This window comes from Bombina bombina, chromosome 1 (assembly GCF_027579735.1).
Source record: "Bombina bombina isolate aBomBom1 chromosome 1, aBomBom1.pri, whole genome shotgun sequence".
Lineage (NCBI taxonomy): Eukaryota > Metazoa > Chordata > Amphibia > Anura > Bombinatoridae > Bombina > Bombina bombina.
Genome location: NC_069499.1, coordinates 822,510,126 through 822,531,918, shown reverse-complemented (window position 1 = coordinate 822,531,918; position 21,793 = coordinate 822,510,126).

Sequence of the window (21,793 nt, the reverse complement as noted above, 5' to 3'; positions counted from 1 at the left end):
TATGAACTGAATGAGAATGAGAAATCTATTCTCAGATTTGGTCTTTCGTTTGCACTATGGTGGAGCTTAGACAAGTTCACAACTTTTGTAAATACGAAAGAATTTATAAGAAAAATTACTTGAAAAGATTTTTCTTAAAGTCTCCACTGGAGAGGATGGGGTCTGGTTTTAAAGAATATTTAAACCGTGAGACAGTGGACAATTACAAACATACTGAATTGAGGCCAAAATCAATATTCTACCCCATAAACAACAAAGGGACTGTGATCGAAGCATTCAAAACCATATTATGTAAAGAGAATCGCAACATACAATCCAAGAAATTTACAAAAAGAAGACAAAACTTGTCAGGGAAACAGAAACCATCAAGAGACTGGAGAACAACCGGAATCTAACTATAAAACCCGCCGACAAGGGCAGAGGGATTGCTATTATGAATAGAAGCGACTACAAATTTGAGAATGTACGCATTCTCAGCGATAAAAGTACTTACTAAGGACTAACAAAGAACCAAGTGGACACATATAAAAAAGAACTGGTAGATCTATTGAAGAAGGCCAAAGAGCTGGGTATACTGAATGACAAAGAATATAACTACATCAATGTGGATTACCCGGTAACCCCAGTACTGTATCATCTTCTGAAAATACATAAGTCCCCCAGGGAGACCAATAGTCTCTGGGATAGGATCTCTGAGTAGCAACTTATCAGAATACGTGAACAAAAATCTGCAGAAGTACGTGAGACAGCTACCCTCTTTTTTGAGAGATTCTACTCAGATATAAAACCTCCTGGAAGGATTAACATGGGAAAATGGCTACATACTAGCAACATTTAACGTCGCTATATACAAGCATCCCGCACCAAGAGGGGATAGAAGCAGTAAAATTCTACCTAGAGAAAGACCCGGAGGTCCCACAGAGACAAAGCAAATTCATATTGGACAGAATTGAATATATCCTAACCCATAACTATTTTTGCAATGGGGGTAAATTCTACCAACAAATCTGTGGTATGGCGATGGGGACCAGGTTTGCTAATCTGTACATGGGTAAGTGGGAACAGATTTTTTGGGACTAATGCCCAGCTATCGTGGACCTGGTTCTCTATCGCCGATACATAGATGATATAATCATCATTTGGTAAGGGTCATTGGAAGATTTAGAATATACAATTGAGCTCATGAACAAGAATACGGCTAACTTAAAGTTCACATACGAATGGAGTTATACAGTACTTACCTTCCTGGATCTAAAAATAGATAAAAGAAGGAAGATTGGAGACATCAACCCATTTCAAGGAAGTGGACACTAATAACTATGTCCAAAGAACAAGCTGCCACCACACAAGATGGAAGGACAATATCAAGAAAGGGCAACTTCTGAGGATGAGGAAGAATTGTTCAAATCTGTCTAAGTGGGAAGAGCAAGCACAAATAATAAAGTAAAAATTCCTGGATAGAGGGTATGATGCAGACATACTGTATCAGAAAATCGAAGAAGTGAGGAAAGTAGAGAGGAAAGAACTAACCAAATACAAAGTAAAGACAATAAGGGATGGAGATGAGTAAACCCTTAACATCCCACTAATAACGGAATACAGTGATAACAAGCATTTCATTGAAAATATCTTTCGAAACCACTGGACGTTATTAGAGGATGACAATGTATTAGGAAAAAAATTACCTATGAGACCAAGATTCGTCTATAGAAAAACGAACAACCTGAAGAACAAACTAGCACCTAGCCTACAGAAGAACAAAACATCGGGAGTATAAGATGTATTTGGAAAAAAGATCAAAGGTTTTTTCCCTTGCCATACCTGTAAGGCATGTAAATGTGGAGTGAAAGCTGCCGAATTCTACTCCCATAACTCTAAAGAAAAACACAAGATTCAAGATCTGATTAGATATCAAGACAAGGAGTGGTGTACCTATTACAATGCCCATGTGGTCTTCAATTCATGGGACAGACCTCTAGAACATTGAAAGACAGGATACAGTAACATCTCCTACTGATGGAAAAACTCAATATGGACACAGCCTTGTATAGGCACTTCTCCACAAAACACCAAGGGAACATCAAGGATCTTAAATTTATGGGGATACAGAAAGTTACTAAAAACTGGAGAGGAGGTAACTATGAAAATAAACTATTAACGTCAGAATCCAAATTGGATTTTTCACTTAGACTGCCTGTACCCTAGATGGCTGAATAATAAAGAAGATCTGTCCCACATTTTTAATTTTAATTAAGATCTTAAATTCATATAGAGCTCAATATATACTATGGGGATATGTTTAACCTTACTAGTCCCCATATAGTATAAGTGAGCATGGATATGCAAGGGGTTTCATTTCCCCCACTTTCCCTCTATTCCAAGGAACAAGAAGGCCTGACATGTTCATATAACAGTTACGAGTACACAATGAGTTTGATTACACCTATTATGCTATTCCGACACATCTCAGTTATTTCCATCATGACCTCACATTGTCCATTCCTTCCAGTATTAGGAAAATAAGGTCTCTATTAATACATGCCATGATTTTGGCTTCCATTATTATATTATACACTTCGTTATATGGTTATATGTAGCACATATTAAGAACCTCTGCCTCCTCATTAGTTAACAATGAATTGCTGTCCCCAATGGCTATCATATTCTAACATATTACATTTATAATCAGTGAATCGGTGAACCATCACTTATTCCATAGAAGTATTAAATATCAATAACACGTTTAAGACATTGTAGGCTTATGAGCAGTCATTTTAACCCTATGACCTAAATATCAGGCTGGGGGCAGTCAATATTCCTTTTGACGCAACACATATCAGAACCTGATAGATTACGCTAAAACTTACTAAAATTGCTGAACCCATGTTCCATTATAGGTCTTGATTTAGGCCAGAATGCGGATTTATTCTTTGATTAATTTTTAAATTATTTTTCAAATTTAATCCATTGGCTCCCATTTCACCCCACCTCTTATGAATAAGTTAAAAGAACACTTGTGTGAAGACCGATAATTAATAAATTGAGGTACAATGAGAATGTACAATATATACACACCCACACTGAAGTCCCACTCCGCCATGTCCAATTGGATGAGCCAAAAGTCGGCTTCCACTTTTAGTATTTTTCTGACAAAAACTATCAATCTAAGGCCTAGATTTGGAGTTCGGCGGTAGCCGTCAAAACCAGCGTTAGAGGCTCCTAACGCTGGTTTTGGGCGCCCGCTGGTATTTGGAGTCAGTGATTAAAGGGTCTAACGCTCACTTTTCAGCCGCGACTTTTCCATACCGCAGATCCCCCTACGCCATTTGCGTAGCCTATCTTTTCAATGGGATCTTTCTAACGCTGGTATTTAGAGTCGTTTCTGAAGTGAGCGTTAGAGCTCTAACGACAAGATTCCAGCCGCCTGAAAATAGCAGGAGTTAAGAGCTTTCTGGCTAACGCCGGTTTATAAAGCTCTTAACTACTGTACCCTAAAGTACACTAACACCCATAAACTACCTATGTACCCCTAAACCGAGGTCCCCCCACACCGCCGCCACTCGATTAAAATTTTTAACCCCTAATCTGCCGACCGCCACCTACGTTATACTTATGTACCCCTAATCTGCTGCCCCTAACCCCGCCGACCCCTGTATTATATTTATTAACCCCTAACCTGCCCCCCACAACATCGCCGCCAGCTACTTAAAATAATTAACCCCTAATCTTCCGACCGCAAAGCGCCGCCACCTACGTTATCCCTATGTACCCCTAATCTGCTACCCCTAACACCGCCGACCCCTATATTATATTTATTAACCCCTAATCTGCCCCCCACAACGTCGCCGACACCTGCCTACACTTATTAACTCCTAATCTGCCGAGCGGACCTGAGCGCTACTATAATAAAGTTATTAACCCCTAATCCGCCTCACTAACCCTATCATAAATAGTATTAACCCCTAATCTGCCCTCCCTAACATCGCCGACACCTACCTTCAATTATTAACCCCTAATCTTCCGATCGGAGCTCACCGCTATTCTAATAAATGGATTAACCCCTAAAGCTAAGTCTAACCCTAACACTAACACCCCCCTAAATTAAATATAATTTTTATCTAACGAAATAAATTAACTCTTATTAAATAAATGATTCCTATTTAAAGCTAAATACTTACCTGTAAAATAAACCCTAATATAGCTACAATATAAATTATAATTATATTATAGCTATTTTAGGATTAATATTTATTTTACAGGCAACTTTGTAATTATTTTAACCAGGTACAATAGCTATTAAATAGTTAAGAACTATTTAATAGTTACCTAGTTAAAATAATAAAAAATTTACCTGTAAAATAAATCCTAACCTAAGATATAATTAAACCTAACACTACCCTATCAATAAATTAATTAAATAAACTACCTACAATTACCTACAATTAACCTAACACTACACTATCAATAAATTAATTAAACACAATTCCTACAAATAAATACAATTAAATAAACTAGCTAAAGTACAAAAAATAAAAAAGAACTAAGTTACAGAAAATAAAAAAATATTTACAAACATAAGAAAAATATTACAACAATTTTAAACTAATTACACCTACTCTAAGCCCCCTAATAAAATAACAAAGCCCCCCAAAATAAAAAATTCCCTACCCTATTCTAAATTAAAAAAGTTACAAGCTCTTTTACCTTACCAGCCCTGAACAGGGCCCTTTGCGGGGCATGCCCCAAGAAGTTCAGCTCTTTTGCCTGTAAAAAAAAACATACAATACCCCCCCCCCCAACATTACAACCCACCACCCACATACCCCTAATCTAACCCAAACCCCCCTTAAATAAACCTAACACTAATCCCCTGAAGATCTTCCTACCTTGTCTTCACCATCCAGGTATCACCGATCCGTCCTGGCTCCAAGATCTTCATCCAACCCAAGCGGGGGTTGGCGATCCATAATCCGGTGCTGAAGAGGTCCAGAAGAGGCTCCAAAGTCTTCCTCCTATCCGGCAAGAAGAGGACATCCGGACCGGCAAACATCTTCTCCAAGCGGCATCTTCGATCTTCTTCCATCCGGAGCGAAGCGGCAGGTTCCTGAAGACCTCCAGCGCGGAACATCCATCCGGACCGACGACTGAACGACGAATGACTGTTCCTTTAAGGGACGTCATCCAAGATGGCGTCCCTCGAATTCCGATTGGCTGATAGGATTCTATCAGCCAATCGGAATTAAGGTAGGAATTTTCTGATTGGCTGATGGAATCAGCCAATCAGAATCTAGTTCAATCCGATTGGCCGATCCAATCAGCCAATCAGATTGAGCTCGCATTCTATTGGCTGATCGGAACAGCCAATAGAATGCGAGCTCAATCTGATTGGCTGATTGGATCAGCCAATCGGATTGAACTTGATTCTGATTGGCTGATTCCATCAGCCAATCAGAAAATTCCTACCTTAATTCCGATTGGCTGATAGAATCCTATCAGCCAATCGGAATTCGAGGGACGCCATCTTGGATGACGTCCCTTAAAGGAACAGTCATTCGTCGTTCAGTCGTCGGTCCGGATGGATGTTCCGCGCTGGAGGTCTTCAGGAACCTGCCGCTTCGCTCCGGATGGAAGAAGATCGAAGATGCCGCTTGGAGAAGATGTTTGCCGGTCCGGATGTCCTCTTCTTGCCGGATAGGAGGAAGACTTTGGAGCCTCTTCTGGACCTCTTCAGCACCGGATTATGGATCGCCAACCCCCGCTTGGGTTGGATGAAGATCTTGGAGCCAGGACGGATCGGTGATACCTGGATGGTGAAGACAAGGTAGGAAGATCTTCAGGGGATTAGTGTTAGGTTTATTTAAGGGGGGTTTGGGTTAGATTAGGGGTATGTGGGTGGTGGGTTGTAATGTTGGGGGGGGGGTATTGTATGTTTTTTTTTACAGGCAAAAGAGCTGAACTTCTTGGGGCATGCCCCGCAAAGGGCCCTGTTCAGGGCTGGTAGGGTAAAAAAGCTTGTAACTTTTTTAATTTAGAATAGGGTAGGGATTTTTTTATTTTGGGGGGCTTTGTTATTTTATTAGGGGGCTTAGAGTAGGTGTAATTAGTTTAAAATTGTTGTAATATTTTTCTTATGTTTGTAAATATTTTTTTATTTTCTGTAACTTAGTTCTTTTTTATTTTTTGTACTTTAGCTAGTTTATTTAATTGTATTTATTTGTAGGAATTGTGTTTAATTAATTTATTGATAGTGTAGTGTTAGGTTAATTGTAGGTAATTGTAGGTAGTTTATTTAATTAATTTATTGATAGGGTAGTGTTAGGTTTAATTATATCTTAGGTTAGGATTTATTTGACAGGTAATTTTGTAATTATTTTAACTAGGTAACTATTAAATAGTTCTTAACTATTTAATAGCTATTGTACCTGGTTAAAATAATTACAAAGTTGCCTGTAAAATAAATATTAATCCTAAAATAGCTATAATATAATTATAATTTATATTGTAGCTATATTAGGGTTTATTTTACAGGTAAGTATTTAGCTTTAAATAGGAATCATTTATTTAATAAGAGTTAATTTATTTCGTTAGATAAAAATTATATTTAACTTAGGGGGGTGTTAGTGTTAGGGTTAGACTTAGCTTTAGGGGTTAATCCATTTATTAGAATAGCGGTGAGCTCCGATCGGAAGATTAGGGGTTAATAATTGAAGGTAGGTGTCGGCGATGTTAGGGAGGGCAGATTAGGGGTTAATACTATTTATGATAGGGTTAGTGAGGCGGATTAGGGGTTAATAACTTTATTATAGTAGCGCTCAGGTCCGCTCGGCAGATTAGGGGTTAATAAGTGTAGGCAGGTGTCGGCGACGTTGAGGGGGGCAGATTAGGGGTTAATAAATATAATATAGGGGTCGGCGATGTTAGGGCAGCAGATTAGGGGTACATAGGGATAACGTAGGTTGCGGCGGTTTACGGAGCGGCAGATTAGGGGTTAAAAAAATATGCAGGGGTCAGCGATAGCGGGGGCGGCAGATTAGGGGTTAATAAGTGTAAGGTTAGGGGTGTTTAGACTCGGGGTACATGTTAGAGTGTTAGGTGCAGACGTAGGAAGTGTTTCCCCATAGGAAACAATGGGGCTGCGTTAGGAGCTGAACGCTGCTTTTTTGCAGGTGTTAGGTTTTTTTTCAGCTCAAACAGCCCCATTGTTTCCTATGGGAGAATCGTGCACGAGCACGTTTTTGAGGCCGGCCGCGTCCGTAAGCAACTCTGGTATCGAGAGTTGCATTTGCGGTAAAAATGCTCTACGCTCCTTTTTTGGAGCCTAACGCAGCATTTGATTAAACTCTCGATACCAGAGTTAAATTTATGGTGCGGCCAGAAAAAAGCCCGCGGAGCGTTAACAGCCCTTTTACCGCCAAACTCCAAATCTAGGCCTAAGATTGCAGAACCAGTGGGTTATATTTAGTTTTCCAAATATTTATTTCCCCAATATATTACATTGATTTTTTACAAAAAATGATAGGGGGCGCCCTTGAGAGTAACCTATATGGTTATAGCTTCCTAAATAGACAATTGTATCTTTATGATGATATGCAATATAGAAAGATAAATTATATATTACCTTATAATGCACCTATGATTACAGATATATATAATTGGTAAGAAATATAATAACTAGTATATATAATAGAGATAGAATACAAATAAATTACACTGTACAGATAATAGGCACAATGTTGATAAGACAGTTGTATATCACTCAAATATGGTAAATATTGAGTGATGATAATCACTATATTGTCCTTTATAAGGATCTTGATAGTAGAATACAAAGGCAGCAATCTGTGGTGGTCCAGGCCAGGATCCAATTACAGCAATCTAAAATATCAAACAGAAACAGATGCGCCACATGGCCCAATATTGTAGGTTCCAAAGAATGGTAGATTTTGCTATATAATTGCACTCACATGTGATGGAGCACCTCAATTGGTGCAAATGGCACAGTCTGGGATCTATAACAGTCACCCAGCAGACCGACCTCCCGAATTGTTACAGGGTCTGTGTGAGATAGAAAACACAAAAAAGCCTATATGGCCTAGTATTGTATGGCTAGAGTGATTCCACACCAGATAATTATATAAGATTCTAAACTCACATTTGGTGAAGCATCTCCAATGATGCTATAGAGACAAGCTGGGATCAATTCAGTCACCCAACAGACTTATAACCATGGCAAACAGCATACAATAGTCCTCTTGATGGTCTATAGGTCAGTCATATCCTCAGATAATAACCAATTCAAAGGCAGCAAGTGTTTTTAGTAAAAGTTAAAATCACTTTAATAAAATAATGATAAATTGCGACGCGTTTCTCAGTCTCAGACTGTTTCTTCAGGCAATTGAGGTGCTCCATCACATGTGAGTGCAATTATATAGCAAAATCTACCATTCTTTGGAACCTACAATATTGGGCCATGTGGCGCATCTGTTTCTGTTTGATATTTTACATTGATTTTTTTATGGATTTGGTTCGAGCTATTACTCACGGGGTTATAGGCAGACACCTTTACCCTATGACATGATATTACATTACAAATATTGCTAATCCTCTTTCTAACATTGTCAGAACATAATATATCCCATTCACCCTACCCTTCTAAGGACAAATGTGACAGACTGATAAACAAATAAATAAGGTCCAATGAGAATGGACAATATACACACACCCACATTAATGACCTATAGCAAGCTGAATCAATGCCAATGCCTGATATGTAGCATGATGTCATGTCCAATAGGATGAGCCGAAAATCAGCATCTACTTGTAACCTCTATCTGACAAAAAAACGATCAAATGAAGATCGCAGAAACAGTTGATAACAACGGTTGATTTGGACACTTACATCTTAAAGAGGCAATGCAATATGTATGGCTAAATTAGTAGACACAAGTTATGATATGTACATGGACTTGACATTAGGGCAGAGAGGGGCTGGGTCCATACTTAGACATCCAGCACGATAAAATAAGGAATATGTAATATATATTTAAATATATAAGAAATTATTTTAAGTTATTTTAAGCTATTTTATTCTAAAGACAATTAAAAAAGATAATAAAAGGAACCGGAAGTGCCAAAAGACACTTCCCGTTTGTAGTGAGGCCGGTCTGTAAACAGTCCGGTAGAAAAGGTCAATACATACAAACAAAGAACCAGTCTTGATAAAGGCCTTTGAGAGGCCGAAACGCGTTGACCACTGGTAAGCCTATTTTCATTTATTAATTTCATTCAAAACAATCTACACTTTTGCACCTTTCTTTTACTACTCAGGGAATCTTTACGCCCTTCAAGAGAGTTTCATAGACATTCAAAAAGGAGCCTATTATTGTATTATATACATTTCTTATTTGGATTAAAAGTTCAGCTTAGTATTATTGGAGTTGGTCACCAATCTCATGCTACTATGCTCACATATTAATTTAAAGGATCCACGCTACTATGGTCACTTAGTAATTCAGAGGATATCACAAATTAGTTTTTTTCACGGAGCATTTGTTTTTTCATTGAGCATCTTGTTGTAATTCACATTTAAGGCACAGTTTTGGACATATTTTGAATATTTTTGAGTTTTAAATTCTTTGTATTTTTGAATTTTTTGGATTCACATATTTTGATTTTTTTTCATTACAATTTTCCCTTAAGCACATAGTTGCAGGACATCACCTTAAGCATTAAGCTGCTGAACACCAGTTCAAGCACTAAGATGCAGGACACCAATTAAGCATCAAGTTGCAAAAACAATTAGGAGTATTCACTGTAAACCATTGGTAATCTATTCCAGTACAGGTCAGAATTAACCATTATCTCCTGGTTTCTTGATTCTCGAGTTTTCTTGATTCACCTACATTTTAACAGTGACTTAAGCTTCTCAAGGATCCTTGCTAATGGTCATTGTTTAATTATTTTAAGTCAAGTTATTTAACTGTTTATTTTATTGTTTTTTAGCACATGTATCCATGTTTTATGTATTATTAATTAGTAAATTTGTGTAATAAATTTATTCATTGAATTTATATATTGGAATACCATTGTTTATTAACCTGACGGAGGCTGGGTCTGGTGTGGTTAATAAACAATGGTATTCCATTGCCTGGTGATTGACAGCACTTATGAGGCCCTAGTATTCGCTTTGCACTATGGGGCAAAATGTGCGTCGGCTGTAATGCTGTCATTTTGAACAGTTAGGTGCTGCTACAAACTGTTGTGGAATTGAAGTTCTGAAGTAAGGGCAGCTTTATGGTTGTTTACATATGATGGTGTTGGGACAGGCTCACTGGCAGACACACGAGGACTGTTGGGGACTCAGTTGTTGTAGATTTAGAAGCAGAGGGGCATTTATCTCTACTCTACCTATGGTACATAAAGAGGGAGGTGCATGAAGCAGGGTGATGGGATGGCCTCATGGTGGCTCAGGAGGTGCCTATAGCTGTAGCCAGCATCTGAGCTGATGGTCAGGGGACACTCATGGCTTGGATGGGTCTTCTTTGCTTGGGAGCCACATCACAGAAGAACCAGACTGAGCTGTGTTTGCTCCTCTCAGGATCCCAGCCTGGAAATAGCTCTCCCCTGCAAGAATCTGTCCAGACTGGTGATGGAGTGACAGGATGGTTGGGGGCATTGTGTCAACTCCCTGAAGTCAGATTGTTGCCCTTTGCCATGGCTACCTGTAGCTTTGTGGCACTGGGCTTTTTTTTAAAGGGACAGCATCTCAGGTCCTTTATGTTATTCCATACAAAGCAGCACTCCATGCTAGTTGGAGACAGAGCTGCAGCCCCACTGTTTGCAATGAGCTGCAAATCAGATAATTACTGCCATCTTTCCCTGGATTACAGGAATATATCCAAACACATGCTGCTGCAATTTATAGATAGATAGATGATAGATAAATAGAGAGAGAGAGAGAGAGAGAGAGAGAGAGATAGAAAGATGATAAATTAGAGAGAGAGTGTAGATTAGATAAATAGATAATATATTAAATACATTGTCTTTCTATAGATAGATAGATAGATAGATAGATAGATAGATAAACAGGTAGATGGATCAGATAAATAATATATGAAATAATATTTACTCTTATTTTCTTTCTTGGTAGTGAGAGTCCACAAATCCTATTTTGGAATACATCATCTGGCCACCAGAAGGAGGCATAGACACCCCAAACAGAGAATAAATTTTATTTTCTTTCTAATGGTATTCTTACATAAAAGAATCTATACCCAAGATGTGGAGTCCACACAAAATGTAGGGTAGAAGTAGAAAAAGGCGATGCACTCCCTTGTTACTAGACACTACCGCTTGAAGAACATTTTTTCTAAATGATGCCTCAGCCAAGGCAAAAACATTGAACTGATAAAATTTTGTGAAAGTATGTAGAGAAGACCAGGTAGCAGACTTGCAGATCTGTTCAACTTAAAGGGACATGAAACCCAAAATTGTTCTTTCATGATTCAGATAGAGAATCGAAATTTAAACAACATTACAATTTACTTCCATTATTTATTTTGCTTAATTTTTTAAATATCCTTAGTTGAAGAAAAAGCAATGCACATGGTGAGCCAATCACACGATGCTTCTATGTGCAGCAACCAATCAGCAGCTAGTGAGCATATCTAGATATGCTTTTCATCAAAGAATATCAAGAGAATAAAACAAATTAGATAATATAAGTAAATTAGAAAGATGTTTAAAATTGCATTCTGTTTCTAAATCATAAAAGAAAAAATGTGGGTGGCATGTCCCTTTAAATCACTTTCTAATTTACTTCTATTATCTAATCTGTTTTATTCTCTTGGTATCACTTGTTGAAGGAGCAGCAATGCACTACTGGTTTCTAACTGAACACATGGATGAGCCAATCACAATCAATATATATATGCAGCCACCAATCAACAGCTAGAACCTAGGTTCTCTGCTGCTCCTGAGCTTTCCTAGATAAACCTTTCAGCAAATGATAACAAGAGAAAGAAGCAAATTAAATAATAGAAGTAAATTGGAAAGTTGTTTAAAATTGTATTCTCTATCTGAATCATGAAAGAAAAATTTTGGGTTTCATGTCCCTTTAAGCCTAATTTTTGAAGGCTCAAGATGTTGCATGGGTAGAGTGAGCCGTAATACGAGCCAGAGGCTTCTGTCCTCCTCTGAGTAAGCAATACGAATAAAACTTCTCAGCCAGAAAGATAAGGAAACAGCAGTGGCATTTTCACCCGTGGGCTTGCCAGAAAAATAGTACAAACAATTATGATGATTGACATAATTCCTTTGTAGCATGAAGAGAGAACTTTAATGCCAGTACCACATCCAGATTGTGTAAGAACCTTTTCTTAGAAGAAACCGGATTAGCGCAAAGAGACAGAATAACATTTTCCTTATTTATGTTAGCCATTGAAACCACTTTAGGTAGAAAATCTGTTTTAGTTCAAAGAACAGCCTTATCCTGGTGAAACACCAGATAAGGTGGAGCACACTGAAGAGCAGACAATTTCAAAGCTCTTCATGCAGAAGATATCGCCAACAAAAATAACAATTTCCAAGATAGTACACTTAAAGTATTCACAGCGCAACTAGGTAGAGGGGTGGATGTGAAATTAAAGTACTTTAGATGATATGGCAAATGGCTATGAACAATTATCAGTTGTTAAATAGATATTGCACACTGGTAAATCAATAAAAATATTCGTACATGTTCATACACACATTTGTTGATAAAAAAGAATGAATAGATAATTAAGTAAGAATAAATTAAAAACAGAACAACAGGTAAGTAAAAACCATAAGTGAATCAAAACCACAGGTAAATAAAAACACTGATGTGTTTTTGAGAATGATATTACCCACTGCAGGGAAGTAGTCTTAGGAGTACACTCGTATGGCTATATTAGTTGCAGGAATTTTTGTATTGCCAACTCCTATTCACAAATTTGAAAATGAGGTGCAGCTGGTTCCAGAGGCTTGTTTCCAAACGCTCTCTTTAATTGAAAATCCTAGGGCGAAAGAAAGAGACAGCGCAGCCCCACATCAAGGTAGTAGTTTCACAATTTTAATTCACACTCAAAAAGTAATGCACTTACAGACAGACAATAAAGATATCGCATTAAGCAAGTCCCAGTTCTTTCAGGAATCTATTCAGGTCAAACAATATCGAAGCGGCAGTATCGATAGCCGTGGACCTGAATAGATTCCTGAAAGAACTGGGACTTGCTTAATGCGATATCTTTATTGTATGTCTGTAAGTGCATTACTTTTTGAGTGTGAATTAAAATTGTGAAACTACTACCTTGATGTGGGGCTGCGCTGTCTCTTTCTTTCGCCCTAGGATTTCCAAGATAGTAACTTAATATTAATAGAATGCATAGGCTTAAACAGAGCATGCTGTAAGGCTCCAAGAAGGAGCGATAGGTTTAAAATCTGGTCTAATTCTAACCAGAGCTTTAACAAAAGATTGCACATGGTGGTTGGAGGATAATAATAGAGGTTAGGTTTAAGGAGTTGAGGGGTTTGTATGGACACTTCCATTGTGATAAAAAATTTCATCTGAAACAAAGTGGGTGGGAATCTGCAGTTAGCAGGATTAAGTGCAGTGCTGGGGTCACTGTTGGAGGTTAAGCGCATCTGTGGGTCCAGTGGTTTGGGGTTAAATGCAGCAGTGGGTCTGGTGGTTAGGGGGTTAATTACATTGATGGTGCATTGAGGGACCTGTTATAAGGGGAATAAGTATGGAGGTTAGTCTGGTGATAAGGGTTATAGTGCTGTTGGGGGGTCATGGTTAAGAGATTAAGGGGAGTTATCAGGTGCAGAGAGTAAGAGTTAAGTGCTGTTGGGGATGTGGAATTTTGGGAGTTAGAGAGGTATTTACAGAGGGGATCTGGTGCTGATGATTAATAGCAGTTAGGTCTGAACAAGCACTTTATTTGTTGTGAAGAATTTAGTCTGAAAAAACACAGTTTTCTCCCATACACATGTCTAGTGATTATGATATGTCCCATTTTTGTCTCTCTACCATGTATATATATTTCATATGTCTAGTGAGTGCCCACATTTTATCTATCTATCTATCTATCTATATATCTATGATCTGTCTGTCTATCTATGTATGCACACAAATAATAATCATCTTTTAATTGAAATAAGTGTTTATGTGTAGAATAACTAAAAGAATCATTGATAGATATAGGTTGGCTACACAAAAATAGGTATATTAGGCACTTATCTATACATTTTAGCAACTGCGATGGAAAATGGAAAGAAGACGAGGGGCAAATAGATTGGAATACGGCTCCCAGGAGTCTTCATCAGGCCCAAAACCTTTCCAACGTACCAGATACTGGAGCTGATTACGATACAATCGAGAATCCAGTATAGAATCATAATCAACATCATCCACAATTGGAGAGTTAGCGAACAAAGGATGAAGAGGATCTCTTGTTGGAGAGTAAGGTTTTAGGAGGGACACATGGAACGTTGGATGTATCCTGAGAGTAGGGGGCAGCTGAAGAGTCACCGCATTTGAGTTGACAACTTTGACAATTTCGTAAGGTCCAATGAAGAGACATCCAAGCTTTTTACTAGGTATACAGAGTTTCAAGTGTCTAGTACTAAGCCAAACTTTATCCCCAGGTTTATAATCAGGGGGTTTGGAGCGCCTCAGATTATATTGGTGTTTCTGTGAGGCTTGGGCCTCTTGTAAAGTTGTTTTGAGAATAGAAAGACCCTCAGCAATAGTGTTAACGGTCTGATCAACTGTTGGTAATAAAGAATCAGTTCTGTGGAACAGGTGATATGAGGGATGAAATCCATAGTTGATATAAAATGGTGATGTCTTCATGGATACATTGGTCATGTTGTTGTGTTGCAATTCAGCGGTAGGCAACAGAGCAAGCCAATTATCTTGTTGGTGGGTACAATAGCATCTCAAATACTGTTCAAGGGACTGGTTAGTCCTTTCGCATTGACTATTAGTCTGGGGATGGTAGGCAGTACTCAACCTCCTAGTGATCTTGAGAATAGAACATAATTAGAACTTAGAGGTGAATTGAGAGCCTCTATCAGACGTGATAGAGTCAGGTAGACCATGCAATTTTACAACATGATTTAGAAATAAAGAAGCAGTTTCAGAGGCACTTGGTAAACCGATATGGGGAATGAAATGAGCCATTTTAGAAAACAAATCTACAATGACTAAGATTGTATTATGATTGGAGGATGGAGGTAGTTCCACTATGTAATCCATTGCTATGTCCTTCCAGCGTCTATCAGGAACTGGTAAAGAAAGAAGTAGCCCATAAGGACGAGTTCTAGCATGTTTACAGGTAGCACAAACGGAGCAGGATCGAATATAAGATGAAACAGAACTTTTCATATTAGGCCATCAGTAATCTCTTTGAAGTATACGTAGAGTTTTATGGAGACCGGGATGTTCAGATAGAAGTGAGTCATGTGCACATTGCAACAATTGGTTACGTAGTGGTTCTGGTATATATATCTGATTACCATGGTAGTACAAGTTATCATGATGTTTTTGTAGATCAGCTAATGGAATCGCTGGATCTATATCCTGATGATCTTTTATAGAGGTTTCAGTAATTGATGTTAATCCAATGAATCTACTTTGTGGTATGATAGAAACTGGAGGATCATAATGCTGAGGTTTTGGATCCTTCCTTGAGAGAGAATCTGCCTTTGTATTTTTGGAACCCGGGCGGTAAGTGATGGTAAAGTCAAATCTTGAAAAGAAAAGGCTCCATCGAACCTGTTGAGAAGTTAATGTCTTGCTAGTTTTTAGATACTCGAGGTTCCTATGGTCGGTGAATATAAGAATGGTATGCTTGGTTCCCTCGAGGAGGTGCCTCCAGAACTCTAGTGCTGATTTTATTGCGAGAAGCTCTTTTTCTCCAATTGCATAATTTAACTCTGCTGAGCTCATTACCCTAGAATAGTATGAAATTGGATGAAGCGGTTCCTTGGGTGAAGATCTTTGTGAGAGAACAGCTCCAAGAGCGTACTCCGAAGCATCGACCTCAAGTGTATACTGCAAACTGGGATCTGGGAATTTGAGTATTGGTGCTGTTACAAACTTCTCCTTTAAATTATTAAAGGCACTCTCAGCCAGATGATTCCAGGAGAAACCAGGTTTCTTCTGAGTTAGCTTAGTCAAAGGTCTAGCAATCTCAGAAAAGCCCTTGATGAACTTTCTATAAAAGTTAGCGAACCCAAGGAATCTCTGGACATCTTTTTTTGTTTTGGGGATGGCCCAATTTGTAATTGCTTCCACTTTATTTACTTCCATAGCAATACCAGAAGGAGAAATATGATATCCTAGAAAGGAAATAGTTGTGGTATTGAAAATGCATTTCTCTAATTTAGCATAGAGATGGTGTAAGCGAAGACGGGACAACACAAGTTTGACATGGGTGTAATGGTTTGTTATATTGTCAGAATAGATCAAAATGTCATCCAAATATATGACTATACAAACATCTAGTAAGTCATGAAAAATGTCATTTATAAAACACTGGAACGTTGCAGGAGCGTTGCACAGTCCAAATGGCATAACTGTATATTCATACAGTCCATATCGTGTGCAAAAGGCTGTAAGCCACTCATCCCCTTTTCTCATTCTTATCAAATTATACGCTCCTCTAAGATCTAGTTTAGTATAGATATTAGCTCCTTGTAACCGTTCTATAAGTTCGGGGATGAGTGGGAGTGGGTACCTGTTTTTCTTTGTACACTTATTAAGTTGTCTGTAGTCGATAATTGGGCGAAGAGTTCCGTCCTTATTTTTAACAAAAAACATTGCAGCGCCAGCTGGCGAAGTGGATGGTCTTATAAAACCCTTCTTTAGGTTTTCCTCAAGGTACTGTTTCAAGTGTACTAATTCAGGTTGTGACATAGGATATATGTGTCCAAAAGGAATAGAACTGCCGGGTATCAAATCTATCGGACAGTCATAGGACCTGTGAGGGGGGTAAATTTTGAGCTTCTGTTTTGTCAAAAACATCTGAAAATTCCTGATAGCAATCAGGCAAAACATGATCAGTGATACAACACACAGAAACATTGGGATAACATGATTCCTTACAGAAGGTGGAGTTAAAATTTACAACACCTTGCTTCCAAGATATATCAGGGTCATGCTTCACCTACCAATTGATACCAAAAATTAACGGGTATAAGCTTGATGGTATAACATCAAAAATACATGTTTCAGTATGGCCTAACTGTGTGGTAATTTGCAAGGGGGTAGTGTGATGTGTTATAGGACCATTATTCATAAAAAAAACCATCAACCAGTCTTATGGCTAGTGCACTATCTTTTTTTATTGTGGGTATTTTATGTTTTGAAACAAAAGCTAGGTCAATGAAGTTCCCAGAAGCACCAGAGTCAATAACGGCCTGGGTCTTTGTCTTCTGAAGTCGCCACTGTAAAGAAACAGAAATTGGCAAATGAGTCGTGAGAGTAGACAATTTGTTAAGGCAATTTTGAAGATGAAGGTTCTTACCCCTCTTTTGTCTGATGAGAGCAGGACAGTCTCTAACGTCATGGTCTTTTGCTGCACAATATAGGCACAGATTGTGTAACTTCCTTCTAGCCATTTCTTCTGGCTTTAAAGGACCTCTCATAACAGCAACATCCATGGGTTCATCATTTGATTTGGATGAAGCAGGAACCACAGGATGGTACACCGGAATTTTCTTAACAATGGGGTCAGTTACTGCCTTTTCAGATCTGCGTTCTCTTATCCTTCTGTCAATGGTGATACACAACGTCATGAGGGTTTCCAAATCCACAGGAACTGCACCCCGGGCTAATTCATCCTTTAATGTCTCAGAAAGACCCGTTCTGAACTGATTTTTTAAAGCAGGGTCATTCCATTGGGTGTCTGGTGCCCATCTTTTAAAGTCTGTGATATATTCTTCTACTGCTCTTTTCCCTTGCCGTAGATTCCTAAGAGCAGCCTCAGCTGTATTTTGCTTATGGTGGTCTTCGTATAGAAGGGACATGGTAGAGAAGAAGGCATCCAGAGAGTCTAAGATGGGGTCATTATTCTCATAGAAAGCGTTTGCCCATGATTTAGCCTCTCCTCTGAGATATGAAATGACCGTCAAGACCTTGACCCTATCAGATGAATAAGTTCGGGGTTTTAAAGAAAAATAAAGGGTGCAGGAGTTTTTAAACTCCCTAAACTGAGTCCTGTCACCAAAAAACTTTTCAGGTGGAGAAACAGTTGGTTCAGGTGTTAATTCAACAGTAGCAGGTTTGTTAGATAAGTGCTCATTAATGAACTTCCTTATGTGGTCATTTTCAAATTTGATTTCTCTGAGACCCTGTAACATATGGTCCATGCTTTGTGCAAGGGTTCCCACATGATTTGTTAGCTCAGTGATATCCATGCTGTAGGATATAAGGCTTGGTAATATGTTATGTTTATAAGAGTTTTTTATCCTTAACTACAGGACCACTCAGTCTCACACCAAACCTAAGGCTCATAAGATGTAATCAAGAACCTTGTTTTTGCTCATTGATCTGCTGCATGGATACAGAGTGAAAGAATTAAAGGCAAAAGGAATATTATCACGATTGCAATACCAGGTTGCAATATGCAGATAATAATATAGATAGAGGAAATGTAATTCACAGAGTGAAGATAGATAGAATTTGATATTAATAGATAATAGTGTAGTGTGGATGTTGGAATGTCAGCCACAAGTATTCTAGGTTGTATTCTGTGCGTGTTCCCACACAATTGCAAGCAAGAAAGCACAGCTCCTCAATTATAGTTGATAAATGCAACAGGCAGTCTCTTGTTCTTGTTAGTCAACAATGTTAAGCACAGCTCCTCAATTAGAGTTGTAAATAAGCAATAGGCAGTCTTTTGTTATCCAACAATGTTAACACTTCAAAATGAACGTAAGGAAAGTAAACATAGTACATACAGCAAGTTGTTAGATGAAGCAGGCAGTCAGCTAGTAACCGTTATATAGGATATGCAGATGCGGTCACAAATAATTCAAACAGGAGTTGCCACAAGAAGTTATTTCAGATAAGGTACAATACGTTACCAACTTCAGAGAGAAGGAGAATGCAGAAGTAACCAGAACTTCACTGAGAGTTGCGGTAAGGCACACAAGCTGTTTGTTTGCAGCCGAAGTGAGCGGGGATCTGGAGGGTTGCGATGACGTCAGACGCTGGCTCACGGCTTCACTGAGAACAGCCGGATGCGTCAACTGCAGGGAAAAGGTACCTAGAAGATCCCAGACAGCAACAGGGAGTCCTGGCAAAAGACGATCCTAGTGTGGATGCTCACAAGAACACAGGAACCAAGTAGTGCAGGTACAACAACGTTAGTAGAAATTCCTTGTAATGGAATAGGAGAAAGGTGTCTTTGTTAGGGCTCAGCTAATAGCTAAGTGAGAACAAATTACCAAGCACAGGTAGACAGGAGGTGGGGCCTTAAATAGGGATGTCAGAACCTGATCAGTAGGAATTAAAGGGACAGGAACATAACAATATAATTTAATAAGTTAACTTACCGAAGACACACTGCACAAACAGATACTCCTAATATGATGAAGATCAAGAGTCCACCAGCTACCAGAATGACATAGAGCAGGCCACTGTCCTCCAACATATTGTAAGTTTGAGGAGTGGAAACAAGATCTTCATCTTCATCATCAACATAATCAGGTTGTCTGGTGCTTAATTCCTTCGGCCTGATATTCTTAGGTTCAATGTTGTCCCTGGTAATGGTCTCAGGTTGTTCTGTAGACACTTCGATGTTGTACCTGGTAATGGTCTCAGGTTGTTCTGTAGACACTTCGATGTTGTCCCTGGCAATGGTCTCAGGTTGTTCTGTAGACACTTCGATGTTGAACCTGGTAATGTTCTCAGGTTGTTCTGTAGACAAAAACAATGCTTGTTAGGTAAAATAACACTGCTGAGATATTGAGTGATCAATAGAAAGAAATGGATTATACTCAAATGATCAATGAAAAAATAGAAGTATTATTATTGTAACTTTTTAATTATAATACACCAGCATCATATTCTTCATTAAAATACATGAATATAGAATATGGATTTTAATTCATCCCTTTATATGACATTATATTTTCCAAACAATATTTTATGACACAGCTTTGTTCCATAAAGCCCATACAAAGCTGGACTGACCCAGCATTTCAGCCCTTCACTCGGGTTGGCAGCAGATGCTACATATTTTTTCCCCCATTGGCATTCGCTCACAACTGTTATAGAAGTTATTAATATTTTCTAACTGCAATTATATAATCTAAACAGTAAAGTTCTCCAGTAGAGCAACATTTATGGAAAAATATTCACCCTTTAATAAATCAGATAAAAATATCAATGTTCTCTACTTTTTAAAGAAGATAAATAAAATTTGCACAATAATACTGGATTTTTATAGAATATTTTTAATCAGTTTACTGCATGAAGACCTGAAAATTACTGTTCTTTTAAAAAGTGATAGTCTATTATAGTTAAAGCGGTTTTGCATCATTTTGACTCTTTCAAATCCATATTGGTTATTATGTAAGTTAGTTAAGTTAGTAAACAACATTACAACAGCATCTCTAGAACATACCTTCATCAAAAACCGTAAGCCTCACTTGCAGGGATTTGTTGAAAGGAACATCATTCACAGCCAGAAAAACCTGATAGGTGCCTGAATCATTCAGGTCGGTGTTGTATATAAAAATAGAGCAATTTCCAGTGACGACAGCATCTTTAAATGCTTGAACCCTATTGTTGGGTGCCATCACCTGCTCTCTCATGGTTGTATACAACATAATAATTGGCCTGGATACATTGCTGTCCTCTGGGGTAAATGTCCATTCCATAAAAATATATTTGGGCAGCTCAGCTGGGTTGCTAGTGTTGAATGAACATGGGATCAAGATCGATGAAGCCAAAGGTACATGGATCTCAGCTTGTTCCAGGTCAACATTTTTTATCTTAAGTGCTAGAAGAAAAAGGAGAAACTATAATTACTGTTTGGACAAGTTAACAGTTTATGTCACATATCAGAAACATGGAGATATCTGTCTTAACATTTACACATTTAGGGCTAGTTTACAAATTGAGCGCAAATATCGCTTCCGCGAAAGTGATATTTCCGCTCAACTTTAATACTAGTGCACGTAAATGTGCGCTGGTATTACAAGTGAGGTGCAAAACACTTTTAGTGATGGTTTTTTTCTCTAACACCCCACACTTGCCAACTTTATCCCCCAAAAACTTCTTGGTGAAGTGTTTTTTTTTAATTAAAACTAAAAAACTAAAATATACTTTATTTTAGGGGCAATTGGGGCACTTTTAGAAAATTAACCAGAGGTCTGACCTCTGGTTAATTTTCTGATCGCTAATTGCTACTGTGAGCTTGCGGTAGCAATAACCAGCCACTGATAAATTAATGCTTCACTTTAAATTTTGCTCAACTTAGGGCTCGATTACAAGGGTGATACAAAGAAACTGCAGCAAAAACTTTACAAAAATACAGCTGTACAAATTTCAGACCATATATTCAAAGGTCTGTAATTTGCATTTCAGTTGTTTGATTCCAAGTGGCTTTACTTACCTGATGTATGGTGCACAGATAAAACTCCAGAAAGGATAACAATCAAAACAGAAAATCTCTCCATCATTCAGAGGAATAAAGAGAGAAATATCACAGTCACTATGGTTTGTGCCACAGTAAATACAGCTTCTTCCAACGCA